Consider the following 14,378-nt stretch of genomic DNA (forward strand, 5'->3'; position numbering starts at 1 on the left):
CAAATTGTTGAAATATTTTTGATTCATTTTCACGTGTACACCTCACGGACTTGCATGTATATATTAGTTTGTTTTTTTCGTATCGCAGTCCAATCGATCGTTTACCAATCAACATTGGATAACAGTTTTTGCTACCGAAATAGAAGTATCGTATCACCTTAATGTCCCTGTTTCGTTTTCAATACTGATTTTTATGAACAATGATTAATTGGACCAAGATACGAAAAAAACAAACTAATGATAAGTCCGTGAGGCGTACACGTAAAAATAAATAAAAAATACGACCTCCAAATATATTCCTACCTCCTCCAGATCTTACGACAATTTTTTTTCAACGCTTCTCACAAATTTTTCGAGTGGTACCTTAAAAGGAAAAAGAAAAGTTAACAAATCAACCACCCTGATATACGTGCAGTTGTTGTTCGACAGAATTCAGAAAACGTTGCGAAACAGAGCTCGCAAAAAAGCGGGGAATAAATGAGATCGGAAATTAAGATGGACGACGGGTAACCGGCGACCAAACGATCCTCATAAGTTAAAAGTATCAAGTTCGTGTATTCCGTGCTCCACCCTCGTTACCCGAGGCCTCCTGACCCCCGACCTCGTAAGTAAACCTCGGCCTTGCGTGCCTCTCTCCATTCCCTGTCTCGCTCCCTCCCTCTCTCTCTCTCTCTCTCACTCTCTCTGTCTTTCTCCCACTCTCTTCTCCTCCCAGGCTTCACCGGGTGGTCGGTCTTTATTAACTCCAGCACTGAAGTATAGCGGCAATACCGCTCTCCTTATCATTGGCATTCATATATTCACTTGAACGCGATTGTTACCCTTTCGGAATTCGACCGAGCCAGAAACTTACGTCCCTGTATTTTCTATAAAGCGACCAATTTAGGGGCTCGTAAAGGTCGTTTCGAATCCGCTGCAACCCTTACGAAAAATTGAGCAGTAAAAAAGGAATAGAAGAAAGATTGCCCGAGGTGTTGGAAAAAGCTCGTGCTGCAAACGTCAGCGGCGATAAGAAATATGTGAAGAGAATCGAACTCTGTGTATGATTCGGGCGAAATCTTAACGCGGTCTCTTTTCACCCCCTGCAGACTCGGTGAAACTTTTTTCCGTCCACCGGACAAGATCTTCGCTGCGATAAATAAGTCGCAGCATCCATCTTCGGGGCGTTCGTTCGTCGCAATTATCATTCCCGGTGAACAATAGTCGCGGTAAAGCCAGGAGATCAGACTCGAGGATCAGGGTTAAAAGATTATTCTAAATGTCAAGTGAACTCGGGAAATTCGCCACCATAATTATCTAGCCAGCATCTGGCGCTCAAACTCTCCGGGAAGGTAATTAGCCCGGTAATCGGTTTCCCTCTCGTTATTTCCTCCCGAGCTTTTTCCCTCGCCTTTAACAACACTTGCAGAAATTTATTTCCAACAGAGACGCGTTGCCTTGGTTGCCGCAAGACGCTCCCTTACGCATCGTCTGCGCCATTCTGCAGGTTGTTCCAGCCACCCACGCTCGAGTGGACGGAAGTGCACCAAGCGGCTTAGAGCAAGGAGCGGGGGACGGGCGTATTTACCGAAGGATATTTACAGTCTGAGTCTCCGGTCTACCCAGACTTTAATATCCTGTCATTGGCCTCGTGAAACGCGCGGCTCCGTCGACGCCGGAGCGACGCGGGGGTGAAACGCACCCCCGGCCGACGATTGGCCGCCGAATCTCGATGGCCCAACTTTCTAATTACAGCTCGGCCTCGATGACCCGGACAAACTGACTCCCGATTCTCCTAAATTTCGTTTCATTAAATCCCCCGGAGATAGCGGGACGAACGGAGATCGGAACTCGCCTCGTTATCATATCTTTATTGCTCCTCTTATCGCTTCGACAAATAAAACGTCAGCGGTGATGATCGGGTCGTGATGTATATTGGCAGATCGAAAGAAACCCGGGAACTGAGCCTCCAGGGGTGAATAATAATGCACAGTCCTAATTGTGAGCCGAAATCTCCCGCGAGAATCTGACGACCAATAAAGGACCGTTCGAGTGTTAATCGACGCATTTTTTGCAAATTTTTATCAATTTTCCATGTCAGCTAACGCTTGCCTGGAATGCCTTCTACTACAAGATAACATTTGATAACGTTTCTCTGAATGGCCTGCCCCTGTTTCAGCCTTGACTAATACTTGAATGTCCGCCAAGTAACGTTCCGATTGATAACTTTGATCGTAATTCGATTAGACTCGTCAAAGAGTGGGATCCCGGAAGACCGTTGTATCGGGTGTCAGGGTTATAGACGGTGGGAATATCAGACGAGCTTCCGGCCCGTTCCTTTAACATCGAGGCGCCGTATCGGGATACTGGATGCTGGAGTCTGGATAGGTGTGCAGAGCTCGCGGCGTCTGTGAAGTTGGATCCGTGGATGTGCGCGAATGCGGGGTGTCCTCTTCCTCCTCACGGTGTGAGAGATACGTAATCTCCGTGGCAGAAATCGCGGTAGGGAGTCCTTTTCAAAGTTGTAAATCTCCGCGGCTCTCCATTCAGTGCGGGATAAGCCAGCCCCATATTACCCAGGTGTAAATATTCTCACTCCAACCGCGGTGCGGATGCCACGGTACCTACATTCTGCAATATTCTACTCCCAGTGATACACGCCTGTAAGCTGTACCTGATTTCGAGCGTTTCACCTTCGGAACCACAGTCGAAGTGACATTTTTTCGATCACTCCAATTATTCTGCGCAACGAACACACGAGCACTCGTCCCGTGAGGGACAAAACCCAAATACGAATCGGACGCAACCGCAGCTTCACGAGCCGATGAATGGCGATCGCTGAAGTGCGGCGGGGCTTGGCAAAAGGTACCTATCCGAATCACCGAGGGATGCAGAGGCGGCCAGCAGACATCGGGATAGCCGATCTCAATTCCGGACGTTGTGACGCGGTCAGAACCGCCGCAAGCTCCTATGAGAGTCGAGCTTTGCTTTTGACCGATGTGCAAACACGGGTTTAATTCCTTACCCGATACCGCGAGCTTTACCGCCAAAACCTCGTCTTTGAGCACTGCGTTCGAGTTTTCAGCTTTCGGTGTAAAGAATTTTTGCCGAGCTTGCGCGAAATCTCGTAACAGCTTCGGCGACGTCCCGAAGCCTAGCTATGCAGGGAACTCCCACGGAAAATCGGAATGCACCGTATTTGCAATGCTAATCAGCTCGCGAGCTGCTCTCCCGTTATTTAAGAGGCGTTATCCGCGCGCTCGAGCGCGTAAATTTCAACGGAAAGGTTGCGCGGCCCGCGTTTCCCGGCATCCCTGGGTACGCTTAATTATATTACACACGCGCACCGCGTTATATCATCCGGCGACTAGGCGTATTTCGGGCCACGTGACTGCAGCCCGGATTGTACGGCTAAAGATAGCGGCGCTGCCGACCGCCTGTAACCGGCTAGTTCCGTATTTTGATTCTGAATTTATAGCGAGATTTATAATCCCCGTGACCGGCTCGCTAATGCGATCCACCTGCTGTTCCTTATCATCCCTGTTCTCGAGAGGCGATAAGGTCCTAGAGCGTTTATTTTCAGGGGTTATACATGGGTTTGGAAGGACAAAAAAAAAAAAAAAACATATTTTCTCTGATTCTTCTTTTTTATATTTAATAGAAGAATTGTTTTATTCAAAGCCTAGGCATATAAAAGAGCAACATTTGAACAATATATTGTGAAATTACTATCCAATAATTTGGAGAATTCTGCCTTAGAAAAGTGTTTGTGGAGAAACTAGTATCCTTGCGGTGGCCAGGATAACTCACGATAGCTTTGTCTGAAATCAAAAGACCAAATATTTTACATCAGTAGGTGAGTATAGCTCGCGATTGAACGAAGGATTTAAAAAAAAAAATGAAATTCGTATTTTTGATCATGCATTGGCTTGTAAGATAAGTTGTGATCATAGAAAAAAAAAATCATTCCGGAGGGAGTTGAAATCGGGCCAACGACAAGGTTGGTATAATTTTTAATCGTAAGAAGAAAATGCCCCGTTAGATAAATCCCGACGAGTTTCCCATTATCCGTTTGCTGGCGCAATCACGATTCCTCGAAATTTTGTACGTAATAATGAACTTCTGGAATCCTCTATGCCAAGTCACCGAAGCTTTTTTCCAACCCGAACCCGCGTTGTTCGAATATCAGTTTCCTCGAGCTGAAATATGTGGAATAAAAATAGCGGAAAAGGGTATTTAAAATGAAGATAAATAAAAAGGCAGTAAAGCTTGCGGGCTTGCGGGCTTGCGGATCCGTCTGGGGTGCATACAACCGGGATGCAATTTATTTGGTCTGCAGCCGCAGTGGCCGAGGAAAGAACACCACGCGTACGAGGCGCACATCCGCAAGCTGAGCCTTGATTTTTACCACCATTTATACGCGAAAAACATGGGAACGATGATGGGGGCAGGGTTGAAGGGGGATGGATGAAAAAATTTCAAGTAACCGCATCGCATTTGGCGCGTGTTCAAGAGCCGAGCAGCTTGCTCGCGCGACCTTACGAGGTGAAACTAATATTCGTGCAGCAGCACCACCACCACCACCATCGAAACGCCCCCTGCGGCCCAGAACTCGAGGTTCGTCCATAAATCCTCGAGGATGGGGATTCGGCATACGTAAGGCCTCCCGGGGCTGAACACCGCCGCCGTTCGGCGAGCCTCGGACCTCAACCCCCTCGGAGGGTTTAATTTTTCCCTCATACACGTATGTCTATAAACTATAATATAGGTATGGGATAAGACCGAACTCTGCGACGAAGTCGGTGAAAATTATCGAGCCTTGAGCTTGCAGAGTTTTTCAGAGGGGGGTGGGCGAAACGGAGCTAGGGAAAAATCGCGAGAGGCGATACGGGCAAACGAGTTTACACCCCGTAGGGATGCACGAATATATATGTACACAATGCTCCGCGACGCGGATAAATAAATTCTGGTAAGATGGCCGCGTGCCGTGCAAACCGGAAATTCGGCGAGTCAGGGCTTCTTTATGGGAATCGACGGGGTTCCGAACCCCAGGCCTCCGCGTCTACCTTACATACACACGCGCACGCGCGCAAACAAATATATGTATACTGTCGCGGGAATTTCCCTCTGTATATATGTATACAGATATCAGCACGCGATATGGAATGGGAAACAAAACTGCGAACAAACCTCGTCCTCCTCCCCATCAATTCTCGTAATAATGACGATCAATGCTCGCGCCGGCTTATCTCAGATAATATATGTGCCTGCGTGCATAGATGTACATATACGTATGCATACCCGGCGAACTATCTTACAAGATAATATTCATCGCTCTCTTGTATCATTTTCCTCCTTGCGTATTTTCTTCTCTTGTGTGAAAAGATAAAAATGGAAAATTAGAGACCAGGGACATCTGAGTAAAATGAAATAAAAAAGGAAAAAAAGAAACCAGCACACCTTCACGGCGTGGAATTTTTCACATCGATCAACGGAGGAGTAATGGGTTAAACCGTTGGCGCTGGGTCGAACCCCTTGAGGGAGCGAAGTCGGCGGCGGCATCCGCGATTCGACGCTTAGCGAAAAAGATCCAGGGAGCTAATCTGTCACCAAATCCCGTAACACCTACCCGCGAAAGCGTCGAGCCGTAGCTCCCGAGGGTTCCATCCCGAGTTATCCCCTTTATTTGGGAAGTTTGTAAATATCAGATCGCAGCTGTAACGATGCCTCTGCCGTGTTGTACGATCTCGAGCCATTCAACAACCGCGTAACTGCAGTTGAGCGGAGTCCAGGGATAGATAAGCGATGCCCTCTACCCCCCTCCCCCAACCCTAACCCTCCGTCCCGACGTCCCGACGTCGTCGTCGATCAGCGATACGCGATACGCGGCCAAGAACCAGCTGATCTTTGCACTCTCTGCTTGTACGTTTTACTTATACGTTCCTAAATCGATAGGGGAGTAACAATTATCATCCATTTCCGAGCGCCTGCCGATGACGCGATTCAATTACACAACCCGGTGTAATAAGAATGACGTTGGGGGTGAAAAATGAGGATGAATTTTAACCCCGTTGGGGCGGCATCGGCGTCGGCTGCTGCTCTATATATTTTAAAGCTTTTAAATTGCGGAACGTGTCGGCAGAATGGGAAAGGCTCTTAGCAGAGGCTGGCTTGGTAGCGCTGAGGGTGTGTCGGGGCGCGATATACTACCTTTTAACTACGGAAACGGTGAAAAGCTCCGTCGACGCCCGCGAGACCGCGAGAATTACCGCAGGAACGAACGAAGAATCGAACACGCGCCTTCTTATGCCGCGCAGCTGTTATACGGCACGTTTCTCGCGTGTTCCCGGATACGTATGTGCTTTTCAAAGTGAAAAAATAAGAGGCCAAATGACGCTCTTCGCACGATATCGGCATCATGTTCTTCCCACGTGCATAATTCAACTAAACGATTATATTTCGATAGGAAATGTCGGAGCGTTTTCGACCTTCAATATTCGGCCAAGTTTCGGAAACGGAAATTCGTCTATACATATACTCGGAGATCAAGTCCAGAAAAAATGTCATACCTGAAATCTGTGTTCGTGTCGGATTTAGTTCTGATTTCATTTTCGTTCCAAGTTTGATAATCCTTCGAACAAGACTCTACCCGAGTTGTTCACTGATCAGGCACAAATTATACATTATCTTTCTAACAATATCCAGACTCAATGGTGGAAAAGTTCATACAAATCACATAAGCTGAACGATTCAGGTTTTAGCAATTTACTAGAACTGGGAAAATGTCGGGGAGAACTGAGTTTTAGATCCTGGAAAACCTGAAAATTCCATGAAATTTTTTTCTTGCAAAATGAGTATAATTTATCCCCGATTAAGGCACGATTATTTTCGTGGAAGTATAACCGCATTGAAATTTCACGTCGAGCGCGAAATTTGGCTTGAATCTGTCATATTACGCGGGATTCGGGCATACTTTCAACTGCAGGGTATGTAAGAATGGCCGCAATTAACGTTTCGAAGGGCTGTGTTTTCACGGAAAACTCAACGTCTCCGGTGTTTCCCTTCCAGGAAAAACGAACCCTCGCCTCCCCTCGGCGGCGCAATAATTTTGAATTCAGGGCTGTTGAACGCCAGACGAGTCGAGTCGAGACAGGACGGCAGCTCCGCGCTTCTTCAGCTACTAAATCATGCAAATACTAATAATGGCAGGGCGAAGCGTCAGATAATTGAAATGTAAACATAGCAGTCAGTCGCGGAAATACCGGGGGGCTGGTCGGGCGGCCTGGAGAAGGAAGGAAGGAAGGATGGAAGGGTGAGAGCGAATGGGCAGAGTTAAGTTGGCAGAGGCGCGTCTGCCCTCCCACACACTCGCGTTACATTATCATCGCGAGCTGCCCGCCGCTCGTAGATATTTAACCATGCTCCGCAGCCTCGCCAAGCGAGTGTCGATGATGCGCGCGATTCGGAGAGCGAAAGCTCGCGCTCCGAAGGTCCGACGATCCGCTCTCGAGGCCGCACGTATTACCTCTACGTACGCATATAATGCCGACTACTCTGTGCAATCGTAACGCGAATATGTTCCGGAAGGAATGAAAATCGGTCCGACCCTTTCATCCCGACCGATGCGTGTTGAAGAGTCGAGATAAACTACGGGGTGAAACATCGAGGTGACTTAGGGTCGTGTAGTGGTCATACTTTTACCGACCGAGCGAACTGACCCTTTTTCTTTCCAAATTGAAGAAACAAACGAACGGAAAGGGTTCGAATTTCAAAGTTTTTAAATTTATCGGTTTGTTTATTAAATGTGGGAAGAAAAGGGGTGAGTTTGCTCGGTCGGTAAGGGTAGGAGCATCGCGTGACCTTATTATATATTAAATAAACAAACGAACGGAAGGGGTACAAATTTCAAAAGTTCAAAATTTCAACCTGTTCCGCTTCCGTTCGTTTGTTTATTTAATACAGGAAAAAAAAGGGTGCGTATGCTCGTTCGGTGAGGGCAGGAGGACAACATGACCTTAATTCGCGATCATCGATGCGTTCGTATCGGAAACTGAAGTTGGAAATTGAATCCGCCTCGCGCTACCTTCTTCTTATAGGTACACTAAAGCTCGTCCAATTAACAACGCTCGAGACGATTCGGTCCTTTCGAATAAATTGTGTATGGGTGCGCGGTATGCACGGGTTGGGTGAAATCCAGGGTGAAAGGCACCGTTTCTATGCCGCCGAGGATGGTTACACGGATGTCTGTCCATATACTCGCGGTACAGCGATTCAGACAAGCCTTCGTAATTAGCAGCTTCCACCGGAATCCTCGCCCCGTTTTATCTCCACTTTCCTCCTCTACGACTCTCGGTTCTCCTGCTCCTCAACCTTTCGCCGTCTGCACCGAGCCGTTCGCTTCCGGTCAAATTCGCCGCTTTTTTATCCCGGAACAAGCCTCGCGTATACGCAGACAGACGCGCTCCGCAGGTGAATCGGGAAGTCGAGGGAAGATGCGGGACCGACCTCGCTTTGACTCTCCCTCGAAATTTTGCGCGTTTTTAGGGTTCCCCGCCTCGAAGGGAAAAGACGGGACCCTTTTTCTGAGAAACGGGTAGAGGCATCGAATTGAAATCGATACCAAATACCAAGATCTACGATCACTTAAAGGTGCAAAAAATTCAAGCTTCCAAGTGAACGCAACCAACGGATACAACCATATACGTGACATACTTTTATGCTCGCAAACTCACAAATCAAAACCCGTAGGGTACTGCCCGTTGACCTAGAATCATGAAATTTCGAGGGAAGCAAGATCTCACAGCACAAGTAAAGTAACGAAGTTCAAAAATAGTTCATTTTTAGTCATATATCAGATAAAATAACAAATAACCAAGTTCGCAAGGAACCCTCAAGGTGCGAATTCTTCTCGCAGTTATCCGTTTTTTTTTTTTTCCTACAATCGTTGCCGATACCTTCGTAACAGGGAAATTAGCCTTGTTTTCATAGGGAGGATTAGCTCGGCTCTCCGGCTTGTTTACATCGCTCTCATTCTGCAGTCGAGCGCCTCGCCTAGCCGCGTAAACAAGCCTGGATTTCTCACAAGTAGCGAGACCCTCGTGCCGGTCAGACGCACCTGACTCGGAGCGGCGTCGCGTCGCCTCGTTATTTAACGTCTTTCGGGGACGTGTTTCACACATGCGTTGCGGTAAAGTCTGAAGTGAACTTCTTCAATCGCGTATCACCGTGTTCTCATTTGCATGTTATCGCTGTGATGTTGTACGCATTTGTTTAGGACCACGGAATCGCACCGCCTCCGATGTAATAAAAGTGCGCGATGTGAAAATAATCCCTCGGGACTTTCTTCCGGGGGTCCTCGACGTCGTTCGCCGTTTTAATGCGTTATACAACCCCTGAAACGATGTACACTTATGGCGGTATGTAAATAAAAACAGTCTTCTTCGGTACGCGTATGGACCGTTATCGCTCCTTTTATGCCCTGTTCTTAAACTGGAACTAGCAAATAAAATAACGCGACAAGTTTGCGCAAGTATTGAAGTAAACTTTTTTCGTACAATAAAATAATAATAATAATAATAAGGAGAAGAAAGTGTGTGGAAAGTGTTGTAAACGTTCAGTGAATTACTCGAAAGTGGTGAATAAAAAGTTTCAAGCTCGTTGCAAAAGTAAACAAGCCAATCGAATCGGGTGTTGATAAACACTCGTATTGCATACAATTATAGATTTGAAAATTCATTGTCCGTGACTTGTGTCTCCATTAATTATAATTTCGATCAGAACGCTCGATGTTTGGGTTGTTTGGGTCGGGGGGAAAGAGGGGGAATAAGAGACGCAGGGTGGGTGCGTGGTAAAAGTGACTCAGAATCGACATGACGAGGAATACAGGTCGACGTCGAGTCGTAATTGGTCGGAGCACGAAATTCGTGTCGGTCGGTTATAAGTCGGAATATCGTTCGTGATGCGGCTCAATGATTTATCGTCGTGTGGTAATTTATGAGAAAATTTCTAAACGGCGCACAATACAACTTTCGGCCCGCTTGTACGTTGCTTATTTTCACACGTACAATCGAGCTTCTCTCGTCCTAACGTATAAACAAACAAATGCTCGGGCAAACGCGTCGGTTGAAGTTTGAAAGAAGCTCAACGCCACAGGTTGAGAAATAAAAATGACGGGGAAAAAGCTCTCGAGGACGTAATAATAATACCTGCGTAATTATTTGTCGAGTTTGGCGTCGCGACGGACGGACGGGACGGGACGCTAGCCACTCGGCAGTGACGGAAACCCGCGCATGTCAGCCGCGGGCTATGCGACCCACGTGGTCCGGGCGTCGCGACGCCAGTCGCGCCTGGCGAGCCTCGCGCGATACGCCGATCCGACGGCGATCCTTCGCAGCGTGTTTTGCCGGCGAGTTTCGAGTTTGAGAAACGATGATGAATTACTTAATAATCGCTGGTTAACGACGGAGGTAATCGTCGGGATGTTACGAACAATGTGGTTTTGAAGATAAGCAAAAATAATTATCAAAGTTTTAAACGGTATCGATAACAGTGTTGAGACATTTTAAATAAGGCGACGAGTTTGAACTGCAGTTTTTCATCCCTGTTACTTCTTTTTCTACCCTGCCTGAAAGCTCCTCAACTGCAAGAAAAAGGCACAGGTAAGTTTTGCTATACTTTTTTGGATGTTGGCAGATTTTTATGCGAACCTGTTTTAATTTTATGAACAATTGCACGTAGTTGTATATGTATTAAAAAAAAAAATTCATTTCTTCGAATCTGTGTTTTGAATATCGTCATCTGGCAACTTTATTAATTCGTGCACGTTGAAAAAATGTTATGCAGTAATTTCCTTGAGGTGCGCAGCTAGAGCGAAATCTCTAACTCGTTTATCGTCGGATGTATTAATTATTTAATTTCGTAACGAAAGCAGGCTATAATATATTCGTAAACTCAGTTATTGTTAGCCCGGTATGCGTGTACACAAGTCGAAATTAAATTTGATATTTTGGTTGATTTACGCGTTTCTATTGAATAATTAAACTGCCGCCAATTACGGAGCTGCGGATTCAAGCTCGTGCCGTTTAATTCAATATACATATTTACCGGCTCCCCGCTATTCGTGCCTGACTGTCCTACCCCTCGAGTCTTAAACCCTTTTACGACTTCGTAGACAAAATATTTATGACAGGCAGAGCCTTCAACGACTACGCGAAATTCTATTTTCGGTGTTATACCGTTAACCGAATCGATTTAAGAGATTAAAACGACGTTTCGCGCACCAACGAATGAATTAACATACCACGGAGTTAATACCACCGTATGGAAATTTCGAAGTACGCATGTACGATATTGTTTATTAATTAATCTCCTCCGGGAGAATCGATTTGTTCCCCAGAATTTTAATATCGGGCAAATTCGTAATGCTTATCAAAAACTAAATCAAATTTTAATTCCCTTTACCGTGTATGTGTATTGTATATATATATATATTGTATATATATATATATATATTGTGTGATATATTGAAAATTAATCCACGAGGGGGAAATTTCACATTTTATTTTTTTCAGTGAATATTCGTGGTGTTTCTTTCGCTCTCTGTCTCTCTACCTATATTTTTTTCTTTCTTCCTTCCTCTCGTCTTCCTTGTATTAAAATTACCTTGCCAATCAATCACCGCGCTGAAATTTATCAGAATATTATTACATCACGTCGAAAATCAGACCTGGCTAATCAATACGTATGCATGTAATACATACAGAAACTCGTAGACACCGCCATACGTAAAGAATGCGAGGAGAAAAAATATAAATCGTGTATAAAACGTGCGGCGGCATCAACGCCGCAAGATTACCGAGCTGGTATAAACTGGGCGATCTGCACTTCCGCCTTATTTGCTTTAGTCATCCGAAGACGGGGGAGAAGCCGGTGATGGATGACGAGTGAATCCATTTTTACACCCCTCTCACCTTGAAGCTTTCTTCACCAACGCTAGATCAAAGCGAAGCGAACAAAACACAAAATATGGGACAATATTGCGGTGCGTTGCGTGACGATTTATTTAAAAAATTCTACAATGTTCCTGAAACTATAAATAACAAAGCCCTCAAATTCGAGTTGCTCTAAATGTATAAATAAAAAAAAAAAATCCCTACAGTAGGTAGGATTTTAGAGCGTCAAAGCTGAACCCCCTCTTCACTTCAGTAAAACAGTTGCCAGGGTACTTGGTTGAGCTGTACAACTATAATTAATAAATTTCACATCGCTGGAAATTTCCTCGAATTATTGTTACTGATACTACTGTAATTGGAAATGAAGGATCGATCGGTAAACTATGCAAAGGATACATTTGCATGTAGATTGTATTACATGTGTTCTGTACTGTTTGACGGACGTATCACATCCGCGTAGGTATGTTAAATCATACGTGTATACTCGACTTGCAATTTCAAGTCTAGAAATAACGTTGCGACGTAACGGGTTGAAAAAAAATTGGCTAAAAGCCTCCTCCGCATTACGAGGACCCCCGTCGTACTTTTATAATTATTTTCTCTCCGCAATTTGGGGTTGAATGAAGCGAGTTTTTACCGGATTCATGTAGCCTTTTTGGCTCAATTTCTTTTTCTTCTTTTTCTTTTCTTTTTTTTTTTTTGCGTGTTTTTGCTTCACCTCTTTCTTTCCCCCTTTTCGCGAACATACGAAGGCGAATAGATTCTCGTTCCTTTGGACGACGTCGACGTCGACGTCGACGTATACCACCTATATACATGTATATATGTACAGAGAGACGGGGGTGGCTACAAGACCCATCGATCAATTAACCCGCCACGAGATCAGGTTTTATTATCTCGCTTCTAAATTCATTTCGTTACCAGCCCGTCCGTTTGACGCATCCCATCCATCTCTCGCCAAGATTGTCCACGTCTGATACGCTGTTTACCTATAACCAACCTGTGAATTTTCCAAATTTTATTTAGTATTGTTATTATTTTTCTTGTTATCGTTGTTATTAGTTTATTTATTTTCGTTACGGGTATTACACACGTATATGCGTATGTACGCGGAGTCGTGAAAAGCGTCATATCTGAATGAAACGAATGAAGAGAGGTGAAATTGGAAATAAAGTGGAATGAAAAAAAAAAAAAAAACAAATAATGTCAACCTGGTGAAAAATTCACAGACGTATAGGTGTATAAAACACGGAGAGCGCTTTTGGGAAATCAAAACAGTACAAAGCGAAAAGGAAAAAGGTAAATGGAATTGGATGGATAAAAAAAGGAAATCGAATTTTAAATATCAACTCGCTTTTTGTGCGCCGACAAACCCGACCGACTCTCATTATGGCAATGCTACTATTTACATGGAGCAGTGCCTACGTCGGGTGGGAATTGGTTATACGATCAGCCGACATCAAATGCTTTTACCATAATACCGTGTCCTCGCTCTTCCCTCTCTTTTCCTCTTCCATTTAGTTCCGCGAATTCGAAATTGGAAGCGAAGCGGTAGATCGAAAATTAGAGGGAAAAATATAATTATAATGAAAATGAAAATGGAAATAAAAATTAAAATAGCCAATGCAAAACAACGATGAAGAAATTTTGGATGATGTATGCTAGAGGGAGGGGGATTTTATATTAGCCAGCGCGAGTGCGAATGCAAGGCGTGTAATTAGCGCAGAAGCGACGAGAGCCAAAAGCTTTCGCCGGTATTAATCGAGAGTAATACGCGTCATCTCGGTTCGTCGACGTCGTTAACCGTCGTCTGTGATTTATAAACTTGATGTTCCTCATAACGTGGAATTCGCTGAAATCTCCTCCGAGCTACTCGCGTGTACTCACGGCGTTATCTCACCTATCCATCAAGTGTACATGATCTCGAATAAAATAAAAAACTAACGAACGGTATCTGCGTACGCTCTGCAAAGTAAGAATTCCTCATTTCAAACTTGATTATTTTTTCCTTGTAATCCGTTTTTGTTTCTTTACTCCCATGAACGACGCAATGCAATATCAATTTGTGTGATTAAAGTATCAATTATAATCATTGTCTTATAAATGAATATTTACACCTGAAATCGAAAAATGTTTTTTATGAAACTATAAACGATCAAAATACTATTTCGCTATTGACTACATACTGAAATTTATGAAGTTTTGGTTTTAAATTCGTCGTTTCAGGAAAATTCGAAATAATCGAGCAATCGATTAATTTTCTCCGATTCAATCGAGTTCTGTTGGATTATTTTTAGTTCAGTGGCCATCGCTACTGCGAAATCCAGTTATCAAAGCTGACCCTCTTTTTGGAATCATCCATCGGTTTTCGATTTTCTTCCGCGTGCTGTTTCGCCTAGTGTATAAAACGCGACTTCCGTTCACCGCTGCTCGCATATATCCGCCGAA

At 44.8% G+C, this 14,378-nt stretch overlaps 1 protein-coding gene across 7 annotated transcripts in view; it reads left to right on the forward strand.

The window, feature by feature from the left end:
* LOC124178496 (tensin-3-like) overlaps positions 1 to 14,378 on the forward strand; it is a 91,266-nt gene that overhangs the window by 12,871 nt on the left and 64,017 nt on the right. Inside the window, exon 1 of one of the 7 annotated variants that reach the window (XM_046561951.1) lies at positions 10,316 to 10,637. The exons of the other annotated variants lie outside the window; for them this stretch is intronic. The gene's annotated coding sequence lies outside the window, so the exon portion shown is untranslated. Of the gene's footprint in view, positions 1 to 10,315; positions 10,638 to 14,378 lie in introns of those variants that run through there. 7 annotated transcript variants of the gene reach the window in all.

This window comes from Neodiprion fabricii, chromosome 1 (assembly GCF_021155785.1).
Source record: "Neodiprion fabricii isolate iyNeoFabr1 chromosome 1, iyNeoFabr1.1, whole genome shotgun sequence".
NCBI classification, from domain to species: Eukaryota; Metazoa; Arthropoda; class Insecta; order Hymenoptera; family Diprionidae; genus Neodiprion; species Neodiprion fabricii.